General features: G+C 42.1%; 1 protein-coding gene and 1 pseudogene across 1 annotated transcript in view; both read right to left on the reverse strand.

Annotated features, from left to right (window-relative positions):
• ELOVL7 (ELOVL fatty acid elongase 7) overlaps positions 1 to 15,831 on the reverse strand; it is a 76,976-nt gene extending 61,145 nt beyond the window's left edge. Inside the window, exon 1 of the mRNA XM_027605605.2 lies at positions 15,558 to 15,831. The gene's annotated coding sequence lies outside the window, so the exon portion shown is untranslated. The remainder of the gene's footprint in view (positions 1 to 15,557) is intronic.
• On the reverse strand, positions 2,102 to 2,754 carry LOC113929057 (annotated as a pseudogene).
• Positions 15,832 to 17,322: the final 1,491 nt, after the last annotated feature.

Genomic DNA, 17,322 nt, shown 5'->3' on the forward strand with positions numbered 1-17,322 from the left:
AAGCTCTTCAGAGGAAGGGACCTTTATCCATTTTGTGCATTGCTGCCTCTCTAGCACCAAGACAGTACCTGAGATGTGGCAGACACTCAAATATTTGTTGAGTGGGTGAATGGATGAACCTTCTCCTGCAGTGTAGGGACACGGGGTAGCGAGAAAGAGCCATATTCAGTTATGCATGGAAGGTGATGGGACTGGGGACCGAAGAGAATTTGTAAAAACAATGGAAGATGGTTTCAAAGGATAGAAGACAAGAGATGAAAGTGTAGTTAACAGTAGGAGACAACAGAAAGGCTGTAATACCCAGTAAGGGGTTTCTCTTTTAGGCCATAACTGAGAATCACAAGAATGAGAGGAAGAGTGGGAGTCAACTGGTCTCCAATTACCTTGCCTTTCAGACAAACCAGAATTGGCAATAACAGATTCAGTCCAGGTAGGAAGAGGGATAGGGTAGGAGCCCCATTAGGGGAGGGAGATGGTACCCAGAGGTGGGTCATGTGGATTGATGAATCCTAGAGAACACAACAATCATACTTGTCTTTCCCATTACCTATTTAAACATGGAGAAAGTATCATACAATACATAATACTCATCCATGAAATATACAGATAAGCCCATAAAAGGAAGAAAAACAAGTGGTCCCAAAGAAAACTGTGAATAAGAAAAGTAACCAATAATAAGATTAAATTACTTCATCCTGCTTTTCTATTTATGGGTGCAATTCATTTATTCAGCCTTATCCACTGGAATACAGTGTTCCATGGAAGTAAACATTTTAGATAACAGAAATGCTTATCTGTAGGTGTAATTACTTTAAAAAGTACTTCTGGAAAAAAAAGAAAACATCTTTTGAAAGATTACAATCATCTAATACACTGCACTTGCCTGGATGATTTGGGGCTATTACTGAGAGCAATGGTATTAGAGCAGTGCCCTCTGTGACTACCAGGGCTGGAGCTCTGATCTTTGCCCTACACTAACAATTTCCAAATTGCCAAGCATTTCAAACACCTGCATCTACTGTAAGTAGATTTCCTGTCTCCTCCCTATCAGCTGGTTAGCCACCACACTTGGCTTGTTACCAGCGTTCCCATTTCTATAAGATCATACTTATTCTCATTTGCTGTCCCTAATCTGCTATGGGACAGGAAATAAAATAACCAATGATGTTGGAATATTTAAAATAATGCTAAATAGACTATGATTAAACATCAGAGGCTCTCCCTATGGGTCAAATACAGATTTATTCAATGGACTTCAGGATACAGTTTCCTCTGCTCGGGGATGATTTCTCTGCTTTCCTACTGATTTCCAACAGCATTTTAGGTACTGAACCTTCATGATAAATGTCCTCTGAGTTAGCAGCTGTTCCTGTATCTACACAACCTTCTTCATTCAGTTTTAATAAAATGATTACTATTAAGGTGTCTCAGTTTTGTTTAACAAATTAAAAACTAATATAGAGATAGGACAAGACTTGCATTTATTCCATGTCTGCGAAAGACATCTCCAGTTGAGGACTAAATCTATAATTTGGTTATTTTAACCAGAGAAAAGATTTTCCCAAGGAAAGTGCAGTTACACGGAGACATATTTATTTAATGCATAATGTATATAAAATATATTTGTAATAAAGATATTATTGCTAAATAGCATTACTTAATTTTTAGGTAAAATAATTTTGGTATGAAAGATTCCAGAAGCAACAACTTAAACTAATATTTCCCCCCACTATTTATCTGGACAGAAAAATAAAGCTTAGTTCAATACTGTCTCAGTGTGAGCCTTTCCAGCTATAGCCCTTGCAAACAATAGCCCAGTATCAGCCAACAGAAATGGCAGGTAATACAAGATAAGAACAATGACTGCCCTATAAAAGTGGTCATGGCGAATATTTACAAATGTATTTCTAGGGAAACAAAGAAAGACTTTTCTTCCTAGTTAGTTTTACATGAGATATTTAAATAACTTCCATGGATTCTCCTCCTGGTGGGAGAGGAGGTAGACAAGGGAGAAATTCTAGTTCTTCTGGCTTTAGCTACCATTGTGAGTTTTTTTTTTTTTTTTTTTTTAAGGGTAGCACTAGGATTTACTGAACTGTGCCTAGTACAGGCGCTGGGGCTTGCCCATGGTGCTCTTGATGTATAAAGCCCGGACGTTCTGCCAATTCTTCTTGAGCAAGGACATCAGGAAATTGACCGCTAAGTGGATGTTGTACACAAGCTCGTCATCTGTCATCTTCACATGGCCAACAACCACTGCCAGACACAGCACTTTCTTCATCTGGAATTTGATGGTGGACTTCACTTCATCCACTTTGGCCACATGTTCTCATTGTGGGTCAGCAAGGAAGGGAACTTGCCAGCCTTATTCAGGCCTGAGCCCAGGATTCGTGGGATCTGCTTGATCAGAGATTCTGAAGCCAAAAAGGCATCATACTTCTTGGCCAACTTCTTGACTAATTTCTTATTCTTGTTGAGTTTCTTCAGCGCCTCAATATCCATGTGGGGAATATCCACTCCCTTGGCCTCATCACAGTGCTGCTGATCCCCCAAAACACATACGGAGAACTTGGGGCAGGGCATGGACTTAAGCCTGACGGTGCCCGAGAAGCGTTTGTCCTTCTGAGGGTCATAGTTCTTCAGACTGATCTGCAGCTCCACCGTCTCCAAAAACTTCCGGCACTTGCGCTGGTTCCCGTGCAGGATTCCCCGCACCGCCTCGTACAGGGTGTCGCGGGAGACTTTGCTGCTCATGGTTCTTTGCGCCGCAGTCACCACTGTGAGTTTTAACCACCTGATTTGTGAAATATCTCACAAGTACAAATTCTAACTGCCCCACCATAAAGGAATTGCCTGGAAGAGGCTACCTTGGTTAAAAGTCTCAAATTCTACAAATGGGCTTTTTCACTAACCTGCAATGATTACCAATGAATAGAAATGAAGAAATTCCCAGAGTCTCAAAGCATTTCCCAACCCAGTTTCTCCGAGACCAATTTGGGCATCACAATCCACCCATGTTTCTAGGCTTGGAACCTTGACCTCCTAACTTTCCCTCTTCCAGATCTTCTTTTCCACTCTGCACTATCTCTGCCCTTCTCAGTCCATCAAGGCTTTGTGCTGCTTCAAGGGAATCAAGCTCCCCCATTTTACACCCTAGTTTCCTCTCCACTGACAGTGTGACAAGCCAGCAACCTGAATTGCCCAATTCAGAACGCTCTGACCAGGTCTTTTCTCTTTTCAGAACCCTCTAGCAATATGTAATGGAATTTTGAACCAAGTTGGAATTCCTGATCATAGACTAGATTAACTAGACCCCACTTATCCTTTACCCTCCCCTCTCACTCTGATTCCTAATCAAATATTCTCTGAGCCAAGTAGATGTTCTTGCTGTTCCCTGAATTCTCTCTGATACATGCTCACAATAATTGAAACAGATATAAGTTATTCAGAGATTCTCAGGATGTTGCCTTTTTCTTTAAAAGTTATCATGTACCTTTAAGAGCATTAAATTATTATTTTATTACAAGGTGTAATAATTGTAGTAATTTTTTAAGTCCTTATCTTTTGAAGATATACTGAAATATTTATAGATGAAATAAGATTAGTCATGAGCCTGGGTGATGTGTTTATCCAGTTCATTATATTATTCTCTCTACTTTTACAAATGTTTGGAAATTTCCTTAATACGAGTTTTCTTTAAAGGAAGAAATAAAACTTCCATGTTGCAAATGCTTGTAAAGGTTTTTTTTTTTTTTAAAGTATACCAGATGACCCTTATTCTTCACTTAAATAGCTGTCAATTCTTTTTCCTCAAGAAAAACTTCAGCGTTTTAAAAATGCCTTTAAGAGGCTGCAAAGCAATTTATCAAAATGTTAGCAATGGTAATTTCCGGTTGGTGGGATTATGTGTGAGGTCTGTTTTTTGTTACAAGTTTTTTTGGTTTTGTGTTGTTATCTTCTGTTATGTTTTTCAATCTAAAATCAGCATATACTATTATGATAGTCAGAAAATAATCTGATTTTTCTGATTATATGAAAGTATGATTTTTCACAGTAGACAGAGAAAAATATACTTTTATATTTGCCATGAAAAATAATAATGAAAAACATGAACATGAAACTCCAGTTATCTACAAAATGGCCGGTAGTTTGACAGCAGGATGGAAAGGGTGAATTCTGACGGTCACTGGGGAAGTGTGTGCTAGAGAAGATAATTCTGGAATGATAGAAAGATTGGGAGGATTATGGACTCATTTTGGCAGGACAGTCTTATTGACTAACACAACTGAGGGCTCATAATGGACCCTCTAAGAGCAAATGGCCCAGAGGAGTCAGGCATTTCTGGGAATGTGATACACAATATCATATACAATTTTCATTTTAAGCTTGGTTTGGGCAGGGTTCATGACTGAATGCTGATATGTAGCTATATTTTTGTTTTCTCTTTGTTTTTTTTGTTTTTGTTGTTTTGTTTTGCTTTTTTTAGGTGAAGAGGGAGATAGAAGAGAGGAAAAGTTTCTCTCCAACCTTGAATGAGAGGAAATATTTCATGTGTTTTTGACTCTTTGGGCCCCAATGTCATTCTCTCCTCCTCCTCCTTCCCAACATCACTTTATTTGGTGCAGAACTATTTGCCCATTCTCTATATGAGACCAAGCTGGGAAGCTTGATACATACAGCAAGATCTTTATTTTCATGCAGTCTACTTGTATGGGAAGATACACAAGCAAAGACAAACACAAACATAAATAAGACAAATAGTGGTAAAAGTTTGGAAGAAAATGAAACAGAACAGAGTGATATGACAGGGTCACCAAGGGCAGAGGGCTGCAAGAGTACAAGTGTAGTCAGAAAGAGCTAGAACATTTGAGAGGATCTGAAGGGCAAGCGGTCCTGGAGAAGACAACGAGGGCAAAGGCCTGGAGGCAGGAACAAACTCACTGAGTCAGAGGAACAGAAAGCAGAGCACAAGGGAGAGTAATGCTGGATGCCTCAGGGGCCTGGACACACAGGGTCTCGAGGCCTCAGTCAAAGAGCAGGGGTTTTATTCTAGGTCCAGCTCGGGAAACCACCAGAGGTTTTTTTGTTGTTGTTGCAGATGATTTATTTTCCTTTTTTAAATTTATGGTAAAATACACATAACAAAATTTACCTCCTAACCATTTTTTAAGTGTATTATTCAGCAGTATTTAGTATGTTCATATTGTTGGTGCAAACACAGCCACCATCTATCTCTAGAAATCCACATCTTGCAAAATTGCAATTCTCATCAGAGGCTTTTGAGCAAAGTAGTGACAGGATCTTTTAAGCAAAGGAGTGACAGGACTTATGTTTTTAAAAACTAACTTGGTTGCTCAGTAAAGAATTGATTGTAGTGAGACAGAAGGATTAGGAGTTTACTGAAGTAGAGAGATTCAGGATACGTTTTGTGGATGTAGCTGACCAGTTGCTGCTAATTTGGATGTGGGCATAAGATAAAGACAGAAATGAGGAGACAATGTGACTTCTCTATGTTTACAACTCCCGTGTCCAGCCCATAGCAAAGAGGCAATGTTTAGTTCGTAAAAAAGTAGAAGCCTTTATTCCCAGAGAGTTAGGACAACAGAAATGAAAACTACCATGCATGCTGGAGATGATATCTTTTCACCAGGGTCTAACTATCTGTACTAATTGTATCCTTGTAAGATGGATAAAGTCCACACAGTTGGGTCACGTCAACATTATATGCTTAACTCCACATTCACATTAAAGACAAATCCTTAACCAAGTAGAAAAAAAATAAATTGGAATACATATCTCATCTTATACCAAAATAAATTTCAGGTGCATCAACAATTTAAACACAAAAAATAAAACCATAAAAATATCTGGTGGTTAGGGGAACTGAGTAAAGAAGAGTACGTGGAATCTTTCTGTACTAACTTTACAAGTTCCTGTAAATCTGTAATTATTTCAAAATAAAAAGATAAAAAACACTTAGTGAAACCTGAGGTAATTATTTTTTAATACTAAAACAAGGAAGGCCTTTCCAATAATGACACAAAACAAAGAAGAAAAAGATGTTAATTAAATATGGCCACCTACGGGGCACCTGTGTGGCTCAGTCATTAAGCGTCTGCCTTTGGCTCAGGTCATGGTCCCGGGGTCCTGGGATTGAGCCCCACATCGGGCTCCCTGCTCTGCAGGAGGCCTGCTTCTCCCTCTCCCACTCCCACTGCTTGTGTTCCCTCTCTCACTGTCTCTCTCAAATAAATAAAATCTTAAAAAAAAAGACAAATCCTTTTCCATGTACACAGTCAAATTTTATTAAGCATTTTACTTGAATGAAATATATTATTTCATGTCTTTCCTAAATCAATAGCTCTTATCCTTTGAGACTCAACTGCTATGGGCCATGTTTCTGATCACATGTATATACAAATCTGATGTTTTGGAGAGTTATGGACCTTCTGAATTCCATCCATAGGCCAACCTTAGATTAAAAAGCCCTACTCTACTTCATGTAAGTTATTATTGTCTATCATTATGAGAATCTAGACTTTATTAGCCCAGCCCTGGAGACTCTGGAGAAACGTTTCAAAGAGTTTACTTTAATTAACATCCACAATAAATGTGTTATCAAGAACCAATACTAATTTAAAAAATATCTTTGCATCTTCAGCAAAACTGTTATTCAAAGTATTATACACGGAGTTATTCAAAATCCTCTTTCAAAGGACCTACATGATAAATCCCTTCTACAATTCATTCCTGGGGGAAAATATTATCTGTGTAATGTGTAAACATTACACATTTACGTTTTATTTTTTAAAAAACAAACCATAAGAATTGTGAAAACATTCTCTTACTTTTTCAATATGAGCTCCCAGCTAATAGTTAAAATTTAGTGTTCCACTTACCACAGCTACATTACCTACATGTTCCCTTCTACACTTGGATCTTACTATATTTATTATGAGCATTTCAAATCCTTTTTGAAAAAGTGGAACGTAAATTATACATTATCACATGCAAACTTTGCCAACTGTCCTATTTCCTAAGCATATCGTCTGCCCTCCTCCATGCTGTTTTTCTAAAGTTTCTCAAAGGCCACACAGAGTCCGTGGCAGGATGTACAGTCAGAATATATGTACTGCAGACCCAGGTTTACCACTCACCACTTAGTGACCTTGGCAAAAATAATTTACATTTCCTGGAGTCTACTATAGTAGCCCCACAGATGTTACTTCCCTGAGATTGTCAGGCAGTCACCTACAGGGGATGAACTTGGGCTAACGAAAGAGAACAAGCACAGGAAGGGATTGCTAAATGAGACAACATGGCTTGTGCTGGATGGTTTAGTCATCTTTGCTAACATAATGTATTTTTCTTCCTTTACATTTCCAGTCATAGCTCAGGGTTGGGTTTTATAATACATGGGCCTGAGGACATCATTGTATTGCTTTGAGCTTCAGGTGTTCCACACATAACACAGGGGAAACATGATCCTTGCCCCATTCATATTCTACAGTAAGGTACAGGGAGTAATCAATATTGTTACTGATAGACAAAGATGGGGTGGGGTAATTTAGGTACTTCAAAATTCAGTAGTGAAGGCATGTTCAGAGTTAAGGCTAACAAAGAAAAAATAATGAGGAGGTTAGAAAGCACCTGAACTCTGATAAGGAGAAATTTGTTTCTGGCCCAGGATGATCGACAGGCCTGTGGCCTTGGCTAAATGACTTGGCCTCACTGGGCCTCAGGTTCCTCATCTGTCAAAGAGGAGGTTGGCCTAAATGATCACTAAGGTCCTTTCCAGGTCAAAACACTTTAATATGTTATTAATAAATTATCTACATGCTCATGTCCCAGCAAAGGTTCTACCTCTTCACCCCTTAGGTGCTAGGACAACAATGAGGCATAACCCGGTGTGAGTGAAGCAGGTGTCTACAGGAGTGTGAGTAGCATCTTCATGAACACATCCTATACTGGCTGCCTCCTTTCTCTCTTCCTCCTGATAATGTCTAGAATCACCTCTTCAATAAACTGCTTACCAAAAAAACAAAAAAAACCTTTACTGAAAATTCAGGTGAAAATACTACCTTATAAAGCGGTAAGAGCAGGGTCGCCTGGGTGGCTCACTGGGTTAAGCATCTGCCTTGGGCTCAGCTCATGAGCCCAGGGTCCTGGGATCAAGCCCTGCATCAGTCACCCCACTCAGTGAGGAGTCTGCTCCTCCCTCTGCCCTTCCCCCTGCTTGTGCTCTCTCTCTCAAATATTTTTTTAAAAAGTGGTAAGAGCATGGGCATATGGGCACTAGGGTTCAGAATAAAATGGATCTGATGCCCAGTTCTGTTACTAACCACTTGACTTAGGGCACATTACTTAACATCTATACTGCATCAGTTTCCTTGTCTAGGAAATGGGAACAATATAACCTTCCCAATAGGGCTGCTATGAAGATTAAATGAGATAAGGCATATGTAAAATTTATTCCAAAGCCTGGCATATAGCAAGTATTCAATAAATGCTATTACTCTAAAAATGTACTTTTATTTTTTTCCATTTTACAAGTTTGGTCTTTTTCCACTAACTTGTTATAATGCTTCAGAAAATACTTATTATGCTTCTAAATAGTATATTTAGTATTTGAATCTAGAATAAGTTACACCCTGCCTAATTCAACTTGTCCAGCTTAGTAACACTAAGAAATTTATTAAGTTTAACAGACTCTAGCTAATACTATACTATAGATTTTTTTTTTCAATTTTTGCTTTCAATTTTTATGGAAGTCACTTAAAGGAGGTGGAAATCAGCCCTAGGATCTACATACTGGTTCACATTATTAAAATAAACTTGAATGTTATATGGTTGCTAAAAGCTTAATTTAAAACAAGAAATATGAATTATGTGCCATTAGCGTGATATGGTAAGCAAAGAAAAAAAAAATTTCCATGTATCCTGCTTCTCACATTCTCAAAGGCAAAGTTTTCCTTTGTTAACGTAGGCCCATAGAATAACAACAGAGGCAAACGCTGTGAATGCTCACCATGCTATGGTATCAACTATTACAGTCAGACTAATAGCAGCAGGAATTTTGACTGGTTCTGGCTGGTTAATCAAAAAAAAAATTGTCTGGGGCTTGAGCGTCTGATTCTTGGTTTTGGCTCAGGTCGTGATCTCAGGGTTGTGGGAAAGAACCCTACATCAGGCTCCACGCTCAGCGCGGAGTCTGCTTAGGATTCTCTCTCCCTTTCCCTCTACCCCTCCCACCATGCGTGCACTCTCTCTCTCAAATAAATCAATCTTTAATAAAAAAATTTGTTTAAAGAATCAAAAAACTGTGTACACCCCATAACATTTACTTTACCTTAAGACATATATGAATTCCCCAATTTCCTAAAGTAATTCCAACATTTTCCTTGAAGAATTCCTCTCCCCAATTTTTCTTATACAAATCATAGTCAGAATTTATCTTCTACAATTTCTAGTTTTAATTTTCTAAGTGGACTGAAAACTAAAAAACAAAGACAATAAACTTGTAAAGCAAGGGCAGGATATTTTCTTTCAAATGTTCACAATTTTCTCTCTAATCTTGCACAGTTTTCCTGCCCACTTTTTTAGTTGCTCACTTTTATGGACTCTTTCTAAAGAATTCAATATTCCTTTCACAGAAACAATATTCTTTCCTCTTGCACTTACATTTCATAGATTTACACAACTATTACTGGTATTTAAATGATCTCATCACAATAACAAGTGTAACTGGCACCAACAGGTTTATGATAAATACAATAGACTGCTGTTGAGCCAGTAACCCAGAGGGGATCAGGCTACTAGCAGCCCGTGTTCACCAGGCCTGGCTGCACTCAGTCTGCTTTAAGGGGAAATGAAGAGTATAGGCTCAGCTCATTGGGTCAACCTGTTAGATGTCAAGAGGACTGTCCTTTATTAGGATAAACCAAATGCAATTGCCAACATCTAACTGTCTCTTACCTAGAGAAATGGCAAGTGCCTATGTCCAACCTATTTTTTAAGAAACATGAGCCACGTTTAATGTTAAGTTATTATCTACTACCTATTTATTTTTCTCCCTTTGAACAATGAATAATACTTCCTGCCACGTTATTTTTTAAATTCCACTCTACATTTACTCAGGAACTCATTCTAAGCTGCTGGATAATCGGTATCTGGACTCTGGTTTCCTAGGAATGTTACTTCTACCTCCTATCTTTCTTCACGTTAACGTCACACCTGTTAGAATTTCAGAGGCCGAAGGTATAAGCAGGTGCCTTCTGGCTAACCGAATGAAAAACAGCAGAGGGATTAAAATGTGAGGTCAGCACTAGTTTGTTTATTTGCTTGCTTCTGAGACACAAATCATTTTAACCCACAGGAACCAACACAGCACTGTCTGCCTAGAGAAGGCAGGAAAAAGCTAAGAAGGGGAGTGGGTAGAGAAGCCCCTGGACAGACCTAGGATAAGTCGTCCTTAAATATGAGCACCCTTTACTGTCCTTATGCTGTCCTTGTTCTATCATTTGATTGTAATAAACAAACAAATACATCCCAAATGTGCTATTAAGACAAAACCCAGACATTCGGGACAGAAAGGAGAACAGGCTGTATTTACGTAAGGAACTACTAGCCAAACCCTCTTGCTCTAGTTCCCTCCCATTTCTACCACTGACCCTAAACAATCTAAATCTTGTTTAACTTTAGGGTTGCCCTTATGCCCTCATCAAACTACCACATGATATCAGAACCCTAGTGTGTCTTACACCCTCTAAAATATCAACCCACAGAGTTAGTATGCAGAGCGCGAAGAGCTTAAATATTGCAGTTTTACCTGGGTTCAGATCCTGGCTGCACACTTTCTACAGTGTATGCTGAGCACCTTGTCTGCTTTCTTCACCTGAGCACCTTTCTTCACTTTTCTGCACCTATGTGTACTACGAGAATCATGGTACAGACCTTGTCAGCCTCAGGGGATTCATGAGAAAATGCATGTAAAGTGCCTTGTTGCAACTATCATGGTACCTAAAAAGATGCCTAAATATTCATCAACAGGAGACTGAAAACTTAAATGCAAGCTTGAGCATTTTATAAACATGTGGCACAAGGACAGTCATAAAAGCTTATTTTCTGTTCCAAAATTGTTATGCCAACAGAGCATAATCAAGACATCTAATGTAAACACTGAAAGTGGCTGTCCCTTTCAAAGAGAGATGAACCATGAGCTGGCTATCAGGTAGAAAAGAGAGAGAGCCTCCACCAGGAGGAGGAGAGGCTTCAGAAAGGTGAAGATACAAATGCCAGAGGGATGCTTTTAAAATTCAAATGTGAACAGGCCCCTCACCTCCTTGCATGTCTCCAAGGGCTGCCTGGCTGCCCACAGATTTTAGGAGAAAATCCAAATGCTTCAGGTGAAACAAGGCTCTCAGCAAACTGCGGACCTAGGCAACCTCACCTCACACCCTCCCCTGCACCCTCCGCAAGGCATCTGTCTTCTCTCAGCCTCAATCGGATTTCCTGCCCTCACCTCATTTCTCTGCTGCCCTAACTCCCACTCTTTCTTCTTTCGGCTTAGGAGGGCGATTATGCCTACCTTCTTCCACTTGGCTTCCCCAACACCCTGTGTTGCTCACAGTTGATCGCACTGCACCGGAATTGTTTACCTCCCTGAAACCCTGGCCATTCTGCTGATCACTTTGCCTGGCACAAAATGGGCACTCATTTAAATGTTTGTGGAATAGGCAACTTCTGAAACTCCCTAATTTCGGCTAGATTTAGTTCTATAACCTTATATCCAAGAGGACGAAGAAACTAGGCTGCTGTGTTCAAAGGCTGTGAGGCTGCTTCCCAAGATGGATGAAGGTTTTGTGTTTCACATGGCAGACTTGTATGTTATATATGATATGGTAACTTAGTTCATCTGAGTAATAGCCTGTTTAGAAGTATTTTTTTTAAGTTCTATTTTTTTAAAGATTTTATTTATTTATTTGACAGAGATAGTGAGAGCAGGAACACAAGCAGGGGGAGTGGGAGAGGGAGAAGCAGGCCTCCAGCCGAGCAGGGAGCCCGATGTGGGGCTCGATCCCAGGACCCGTGGATCATGACCTGAGCGGAAGGCAGACGCTTAACGACTGAGCCACCCAGGCGCCCCTGTTCAGCAGTATTTATGGTGGTGCGGCTACTTCTATCATTAACCAAACAGATAATTTTACTTCCCAATGTAATATGTGCTTTTAATACATTTAAATTAGGAATAATTGGAAATCTTGATTTTTTTGAAGATCAGTCTTATAAAATGCTAAATTTGCATTCATTTTCAACTTCTTCATAACTTGTGGGTGGTTCAAATTGGATGAGTGACAGAAACACATCTAAGATATACTCCTCTCTCAAAATGTATTTATGGCAGACTTCTTTCCATGCTATATGATGTGTCAGATTAAAATTCAAGGTTAGTTCTCAATTTAACATGCTAATATACAAAGCCTCCAAAATTATTTGTTTGGTAAATAGCATTCTCCTATATCCTAAAACTGATGTTTGCACACATAGCACACCAAGGAGAATAACTGAACAAATTAGGAAAAGTCTTATTTCTTCCACTCAACTATAAATGATTTGAGGACAGGGATTTTCTTTTATGTACGTTCCAATGTCTGACATAAAGAAACAAACCCCAATTCATAAAGTGACATAACTGCAAAGGTAAGTATTACTGTAACAGGTTGTTTATAATCGTTGCTAATACACCTGTTCAACAGTAGAGGATAGAGTAGACATTACAACTGCTGGAACATAACACAAACAGTAGGAGTTTTGCAAATCATATTTGGAAATCAGAAGGAAACATTAGCTAATAGTTAGAAAAAAATGGAGCGAGACAAAGGCAAAATCGCAAAACATCCACTGTGGTAGAATTACGCTCAGTGGGTCGAAACTCTCTTTGGTTCCCTAGTCTCACTTTAGGTACCTCCTTCGTTTTCTCTTCTCCTCACTTCAAATGTCGGCAAACCTCCTGACACCTCCTCTTGGGACTAGTCCAGGCTCACATCACCTTTACAGAGCTTTTGGGAAAAGGCTCCTATTAGGCATGTCTGCAGTCTCATCCCACTATCATCACATCTCCTGCCAGAATAAGACAGTCAATCTACTGCTAAGTATGTCTACTGTTGGTCATCTCTTCATTTATGTTTTATGTATTTTTATGTATATATTATATTTTGAAATAAAAGATGGCTTTTTTTTGTAAGTTACTGTGGTTGGTTTTATGTCTTGTTTCGCTAAGGTAAGATTAGGATTCATAACTATCCACCGACACGGTCCTACAGCTACATTACTAACTGTAATGCTTAGCCAGGATAACTGGATTCCTCTCCACAACAGTCAGGTCAGCAGAGGCTTTTCTCCTCTTCCACAATGTCTGCCAGCTACTCCCAAGTCTTCCAATGCAAATTACTTAACACCCTTTGAAACCTGGCTTAAAAGTTTCAAAACAGTTTCTACCATCATCCAAGCACACCTGTGTACTACCTTAATTCGTACTGCATCATATCCTGCAAACATTTACCAAGCAACTACTACATGTAAGACCTGAAGATTTAATGTCCTAAGCTGTTTACATTACCCAACAGGAGAAAATGACAAACGACAGGTGATAAATCACAGGGAGACTGGGGAAGAAGCATCAGGGAGGGTAAGGTTCGATGAAAGCTAGAAGAAGAGACAAGGTAGAAGTTGAAGAGATATCAAGATTCAGAGAGAGGTGACATGAGACAGGACTGCTGAGTTTTGCACCTGAGTGACTAGGATGATGATGGGGCCCCTGACATAAATGATGTTAACCAGAAATGCTTTGAGGCAAAAGAGGGCAAGTCCACAAGGAATATTACAATAGAAACTGACAGATGTTACTCGAAAACTAAGTAAGACACACGAAAAGCACAGAATCTTAAGTCACATAACTAGAGGTGATAACTTAAGTAACAGGGTTCTGCGAAATCTCTCAAAATAATGATAAATAAAAATTAAAAAGAACCTAAACTAGTACACAGCCACACAAGAGGGATCTGAGAATGAGAACCTGGTCAGTGATGCTTCCAAGAGCTCAGGTCAGGACTTCAGGAAATAAGGAGGAAGAAAGGAATGCTACTTGAGGCAGTATGCACAGTGGTTGGTCCAGGGCCCCTGAGTTGGAATCCCTTCCTGCTACTTGTGTGATCTTGGGCAAGTTATGAAGTATCATCCGTAAAATGAGGATAACATAATCCTTCAACCTCACGGGATCACTGCGAGGATTAGGAGTTAATGTAAGTTCTTAGAACAGTGCCCGTCACATAAACACTAAATAAATGCCTCCCTCTGAGGGGAAAAGATTTTTCTAGTCTTCGGTGACCTTGGGGAGAACAATTTCTGGCCAGTAGTAGGAGCAGAAATTACAAAGTAAGGGAATTAGTAAGCCCGTGAGCAGTAAGAAGCCAGGGGCAATCACAAAGTATGGATGATTCTTTCACAGCAGTTGAACGATAAATGGGAGTTGTGAAACAAAAACTAATCTGCGAGTATGGGGTTAAGTTAAGATGCTTTCCGAGGGGATATCTCAGCAAGAGGGGAAAGGCTTGGCTCGCCAAAACTATTCTTCAGTCGGCGTGGGACGTGTTTCCCCAACCCCACAGGGAGCTCTTCGGGGGCAAGACCCCGAATCCTTCCGGTCCCGGCTCCCCAGGGAGCTCGAAGGAACGCTCGCTCCGCATCCGGTAAGTTTCAATCAGCGCTGACTGATGGGGGGGGGGGGGGGGGCATTTCCTAACCAACGATAAGTTGAAAGATGAAACAACAGGCTTTCCCATCCCCATCTCCAGCACAACCTGTTCTACGGCTCAGTACTCATCACCCTCCTCAGCCAGGGGCAGTCGCCGGGACACAGTGCAGCTCAGGGAGCCAAAGAGGCAGCGCCACGCTGCGAGAGCAGCCCCCCGGCCCAAGTTCATTCCGGCCTCGAGGACACAAAAGCGCCCCAAAGGGGAAGGAAGCAGAAAGAAAGGGGCTCGGGAATTTGGGGGAGTGGAAGGCTAGCGAAGCCATATCCCGGAGCTGGGGAAGTGACCTCCGTGGCCAAGGTCGAGCAGGTCCTCTTCCCAGTCCCACCAGCGAGCCCTCCCGCCCAGAGTAGCAGGGTCCCCGCCCCGCAGGAGCGCTCGGGGAGGCTCAAAGCCCCGGGGCTGCCCGGGAGCACCGGCCCTTTGGGACGCCGGGGCGTCGGGGGGCTCCCAGGGAGCGCGCAGGTGAGCGCGGCGGCCCGCCCTCCCTCGGGAAGGGCCTTCGCCCTCCGCACCCACAGGCCGTGGTGCTAGAACTTCCGAAGCGCCTCCCCACAGCCCGCGGAGGGCCTGGCCAGGCTCCCCGGTCTCCCGCACCCGGATCCCGCTGCCCGCCCGCCGCGCCCAGGTCCCTCCATCCGGCTGCTCCGTACCCCTGCCGACCGGGTTTTTCTCCCTTCCCCCATCGCTTCTCCGCGCCCGGGAAAAGTTTAGCCCCAACCCACGGGCTTGGAGTCCCGCACTCACCCTGAAGGGAGCGGAGCCGAAGCGGCCGGCGCGCGCGGGAGCAGAGGGCGGCGGCGGGCGGCGGCGTGACCGCAGAGTTCCTCACAGCGGCCCCTGCTGCCCCAGCCGCCGACCGAGCTGGAAAAGGGGAGGAGGCCGCCGGGGTGTCACCTGCCCGCTCTCCCACCCCGCCGCGTGACGCCGCGCAGCACCGCCCCCGCCCGCCGCCAGGTACCCGCGAGGGGCGGGAGGGAGGAGCCAGCCGCTCTCCCGGGAGCGAGTGCTCCGCCTCCGCCCGCCTCCGCGCCCCGACCCCAGGACCGTGGCCAGCTGCTTTGGGATATGGGTTCTGTCCTTCGGACTGTTAATTTCTTTCTCATCGCCCCTGCCATCACCTGAGGTCATCTGGAGGCGTAACGTAAATAGTGTGAAAGTTGTCGTCATGCATGACTCAGGAATGAATTGTAGAAAAATGTGAAAGGAGGAAAACCTGGCCGAGGTGAGGCTGGAGTGGAGAGGGAAGGAAAAAAAAAAAAAAAAAGGAAATCCCTGCTTCTGATAAAGCTTTTCAGAGGGTTAACTCATATCTAAAATGGAGGCCAGACCCAACCAAGGAGAGCCCAATCTGGGTCAGCTCCATCCCTGCTTAGTAAGAAACTGGACAAAAATTGCTGCAAATATTGGGGAGTGGAGGGGATTTTTAGAGCAATGAAAACAAATAAAAATCTAAGTTAACTTTTTTCCTGGTTAGTCATACTAGCTGCTGCAGAGAACAAAGTCTAGCGAAATGATTTCTCCTTATCTGCTACTGTGGGCTTGGGGAGTGGAGTGAGGATGAATGTCAGGTATGTGTATGCGCGCTCCATTACTTTTTTTAACTTACCTGGCCTTGTGTCTAGTTATGATCCTCTTAACCTCTGTTAAGTTTTGGGGTCATGGCATCAGTAGCAGGGAGGCAAAATAGGAGTCGGAAGAAGTTACCTGCTTAGGAAGCAAAACCAAGAACTGGAATTGAGTTGTCTTTTATTTTATTTATTTATTTGTCAGCATAAGCAGGGGAAGCAGCAGGCAGAGGGAGAAGCAGGCTCCCCGCTGAGCAGGGAGCCAAACTTGGGACTCCATCCCAGGACGCTGGGATCATGACCTGAAGTGGAGGCAGACACTTAACAGACTGAGCCACCCAGGCGCCCCTTGAGTTGTCTTCTAGAAACTTGAAAAATAACCTTGGGCTGCAGTCTTGACCCCAGATCCTCACAAACGTGGCCTCTGGGTTTGTGCTGTAAGTTTCAAGCATGGAATCTTTTTTTTTTTTTTTTAAGATTTTTTATTTATTTATTTGAGAGAGAGAGAATGAGAGATAGAGAGCACGAGAGGGAAGAGGGTCAGAGGGAGAAGCAGACTCCCTGCCGAGCAGGGAGCCCGATGCGGGACTCGATCCTGGGACTCCAGGACCATGACCCGAGCAGAAGGCAGTCGCTTAACCAACCGAGCCACCCAGGCGCCCTCAAGCATGGAATCTTGACAAAGGATCCAGATGACCAGGTATGGTGGATAGGGGGAACATTCAGTGGGCCAGAAGTGTATTTTCTGCACATAGAGTTTGCCTTCCACACCTAACCCTATTGAATTGAACAAGAGGCTTTAAATGCTTTGTGTAAAAAATGTTGAGAACCCACATAGTAGCCATTGAAAGGAATGCAAAACACATGAAAGCTCAAGTTTAAGAGAATGTTGAAGTCAAGGAAACTGAAGATTTCTCCTTCCTTTTAGGTAAACTCTGCTTTCA

Source organism: Zalophus californianus, chromosome 5, assembly GCF_009762305.2.
Source record: "Zalophus californianus isolate mZalCal1 chromosome 5, mZalCal1.pri.v2, whole genome shotgun sequence".
In the NCBI taxonomy this organism is placed as follows: domain Eukaryota; kingdom Metazoa; phylum Chordata; class Mammalia; order Carnivora; family Otariidae; genus Zalophus; species Zalophus californianus.